The sequence below is a fragment of the Tupaia chinensis genome, unplaced genomic scaffold (assembly GCF_000334495.1).
Source record: "Tupaia chinensis unplaced genomic scaffold, TupChi_1.0 Scaffold000571_1, whole genome shotgun sequence".
NCBI lineage: Eukaryota > Metazoa > Chordata > Mammalia > Scandentia > Tupaiidae > Tupaia > Tupaia belangeri.
The window spans coordinates 33,841-38,465 of record NW_006160085.1 but is presented as its reverse complement, the minus strand read 5'-3'; positions in this window follow the sequence as shown (position 1 = coordinate 38,465).

Genomic DNA, 4,625 nt, shown 5'->3' with positions numbered 1-4,625 from the left:
AGACAGAGAGAGACAGAGAGACAGAAAGCGAGAAATCATCCCCCAGGGGGGATGGTCACGCCACAGTCCCTTCTCCTCCATTCTCCTCTCGGGATCTTGGGCACGCGTGCATGCACACGCGCCCGGCGTGAGTTTTAAGCTACCGGATTCAGGACGCGAACTGCGGTCGACTACATGGGAGTCCAGCGACATAACCATTACGCTAACTGCTGGTCCCATAAAATAAGTCTTTTAAAAAAAAAGAAATAGAGGACATGGGAAACAAAATACTTTAATCCATGGTGAGGGAAAAGAGAAACTGGAAGAACAGGAAAGAGAATAGAGTTTATATAATTTTTCTCTTCTATCAATACGTGATATTTGCTTGAACTTCAGGTTCCAGATTCTCCAAGAATAGGGTTGCCAGATTTATAAAATAAAAACAGGACACTCCATTACATTTGAATTTCAGAAAAACAGTAAATAACTTTTTGGTGTATGTCCCAAATATTGCACATTACATATTTATACTAAAAAGTTCATTCTAGGGGCTGGCAGATGGTGTGGTGGTTAAGGGTGCTAGACTCCCACATGGCCAAGCGTGGTTCAAGTCCCAGACCTGGTGGCTTGCTTTCTCACTTTCCCTCTCTCTCTTTCTCACTCTGTCCCTCTCTGGTCGAATTTAAATAAATAAATAAGTAAATAGGTAAAATAATTCTTTTTAAAAAAAGGCTAATTCTGAAAAAGTTCTTCATTTTAAGTTCAAATTTAACAAAGCATTGTGTATTTTATGTAAATCCTATCCAGGAGGTTCAGTTACACTAAGGGTACCCTGACAACCATATCTTGTTAAGGAGTAACAGGGAAACCACCACAGAGCAAAGCACAGACACTTTACCCACAATGGGATGGGGTGAGGGGGTTAGTACAGGATCTCTTTTCTTTACTTTTTTTTTTCTTTCTTTTTTTTTTTTTTTGAGAGGTTTTTGCCTTGTGCACTCACCAGAGAGAAAGACAGACATGAGAAGGAAAGTGAGAAAATCACCCCCAGGGGAGATAGCCATGCCACAATCTCTTCTCCTCCATTCTCCTCCCAGGATCTTGGGCACACATGCACATGTGCCCAGCATGATTTTCAAGCCACTGGATCAGGGACTCGAACCATGATTGACCATGTGGGAGTCCACTGACGTAATGCTATGCCATCTATCGGTCCCAATATGTGATCCTTTTAGTTCCATCTCCCAAACTCTCAAAAACCCAGTGCTTGGTGCAGCTGTGGTATTATAGGCAGTAGGATACTGCTATGGTCATACTGGAAGGGGTCATACTGGAAGGCCCGGAGTTTAGATCATGAACACCAGGCAGGCCCACAGGTGCTACAGCGCTAAAGAGGATAGTAGCATGTTAATGCCTTGTAGGGGAGCGGGGGGCCTGTCTTTCTCTCTCTATTAAGAGAGAAGTAAACTTTCAAAAATGCTGTTTGGCAGGGTGGGAAGGTTTATGCACAGTGGCGTTATCAGCCACTATCTGCCAGGTGAAGAAATGTTTCTGTCCATATCAAAGATCAAAAATACACCTAGAGAGAAGGGGAGGCAGGCTCACTGGCATTTGGAGCCTGATCCTTACTGCCCGAAGGCAAGCCGAACAACTCCAGCAGTCAGAAGTCCTATGTAAACACAAGGGGGACAGCCTCTTGGGATCTAGAGATTCAGAGCCAACATACTTCCAACTCTCTTGGAGCAACTAAAAAACCTCAAAAGGCACTAAAAGCTAAATAAACACAGAGATATACAAAGAGGGAAGAACAAGGAAGCAAGCAAGGCAGACTGTAGATTCAGAAACACTAAACACAGAAAGGACAAAAGTCTCAGAGGAAAGTATAGAACTTCCTGACAGGAACTAGCAGTACAGTTAATTTTGGTTTTATTTTATTTTGAGGATTAATCTTTTTTTTTTTTTTGGAGAGGTTTTTGCTATAGGGCACTTGGGCTCACCAGAAAGAGACAGACAGAAAGCGAGAAATCCACCCCCCCACCAGGGGGATGGCCACGCCACAATCCCTTCTCCTCCCTTCTCTCAGGATCTTGGGCACGCACGCACACGCGCCCGGCGTGAGTTTAAGCCACTGGGTCTGGGACTTGAACCGCAGTCGACTACATGGGAGTCCAGTGACGTAGCCATTAAGCCATCTGCTGGTCCCAGAGGATTAATCTTTCCTTTTAAAAAAAAGTATTATTTATTTAATTTTATTTATTATTGTTTTTAATTTGACAAGAGAGGGAAAGTAAGAAAGCAAGGTTCCAGGTACCCAACTCGAAATGCAGTCAGCCAGCCATGTGGGAGACCAACTCCTTAACTTCCATACCACTAGAGGATTGTTCTTGAGTGGTCTAGCCCTAAAACAGAAAATGATACAGAGGAAAAGGATCACAGGGAGACTCAGACATAGATTTTGGGGGAAGGGATTGATAATTTCACCTCACAAGGCTTAGTGCTATCAGAATCTGATAGTAGATCTTGGGACCAGCAGTTAGAGTAATGGCTATGTCGCTGGACTCCCACGTAGTCGATCGCAGTTTGCATCCTGGACACGGTGGCTTAAAACTCACGCCGGGCGTGTGTGCATGCATGCCCAAGATCCCGAGAGAACGGAGGAGAAGGGATTGCAGCTTGGCCATCCCCCCTGGGGGGTGATTTCTTGATTTCTGTTTGTCTGTCTGGCAAGCGCACGCTCCCTATAGCAAAAACCTCTTAAAAAAAAAAAGAATCTGATAATAGATTTCAAAATCAAATCCCACATCTGGGGACAAGCAGTTAACATAATGGCTATGTCGCTGGACTCCCAAGTAGTCGACCGCTGTTCGAGTCCCGGTCCCGGGGCTTAAACTCACGCCGGGCACGTGTGCATGCATGCCCAAGATCCTGAGAGGAGAATGGAGAAGGGATTGTGGCATGGCCATCCCCCCTAGGGGGGTGATTTCTCACTTTTTGTCTCTCTGTCTGTCTGGCGAGCGCACGTGCCCTATAGCAAAAACCTCTCCAAAAAAAAAAAAAAAAGAAATAGTATCCCACATCTGATGTGCTGTCATGACTAAGTGTCAAACCAATCTTCTGAGGTAGAGAAACCAACAAAAAGTCCATGGAGGGGACCAGAAGGTGGCGTGGTGGTTAAGGTGCTGGACACTCCCACATGGCTGACCATAGTTTCAGTCCTGCACCTAGTGATTTGCTCTCTCTCTCTCTCTCTTGTCAAATTAAAAAAAAATTAATGAACAAATAAAATTAAATAATTCTTTTTTTTTCTTTTTTGGAGAGGTTTTCGCTATAGGGCACATGCACTCACCAGAAAGACCCCTTCTCCTCCATTCTCCTCTAGGGATCTTGGGCATGCACGCACACGCGCCCGGCATGAGTTTAAGCTGCCGGGTCCAGGACCTGAACCGTGGTCGACTACGAGGGAGTCCAGCAACATAGCCATTATGCTAACTGCTGGTCCCAAATAATTCTTAAAAATAAAGTCCATGGCTGGTAAATATTCGTCTCAAAGGCATGAAGAGGTAAACATCAAAAAGAACAGGACCACAGCCAGCAGATGGCAAAGCTATTACATCACTGGATTCCCACATGGCTGACGGTGGTTCAAGTCCCAGACCCACTGGCTTGAAACCCATGCCCGGCACATGTGTATATGTGCCCAAGATCCTGGGAGGATAACGGAGAAGGGATTGCTGTGTGGCCATCCTCCCTGGGGGGAGTGATTTCTCACTTTCCCCTCTCCAGCCAAGCACACACACCCTAAGGCAAAAAGAAACTCTCAAACAAATAAACAAAAAAGAACGGATTTCCTATTTCCTGTGGTACCTGGGTTCGGAATCTGTAGCCATGAAGACCTCTGGAGTATTAGGAGTACTCCTTACTCTTTTTCTCTCTTTGTCAAGAGAATTTTCATATAACCTCTGCTGAATCCTGGCTCCAGGTCCAACTGAGATGAACTATAGTACCTCACCTGCAACTTCAGCCAAATGAACTCCATTTAGGAAGCGGCTGTCCTGTAAACCTAATTGACCCCAATTTCTTCACGTTCCTTTAGCTTGTCATTTACATTAGCTATTACTTACTACATCCCAGTATCATGCTATGGTCAACGAAATTTTCCCATACTTTGGGTGATGAAAACGAGAGAGTATAACCGTGCAACCCAAAGGTCATTAAGACAGAAATGCTGAATGTCATGTCAAATTGAAAATTTGGCAGTTCATCAGGATCTGTTCTTCCTTGTTGGATCGCACAAATTTTATCCCTTCCTGTTGAGTGCAGTAACTTACAGACCATGGTACTCAGACTACTTGAAGATTTCCCCGCCTTTCAGAGATTGGACTATGCCTACGGATATCATCTTTTACCATTTCAACATGATCTTTTCACATGATAAACTTGCTCTGCCACCTATATTTATTAACTCCTTGGGTGGGAAAAAGCGGTCTCCAATTTTAAATGCAAAATAAAGGTACTTTTTAAAAATAAAAAATAGAAGAACAAGACCACATTATGCATTTTTGAATTTGGAGAGGTAGGTTTGTTTTTGTTTTTAGTTTTTCTGTAGGGCACATGCAACTTGTCAGAGAGAAGCAGAGAGGGAAAGA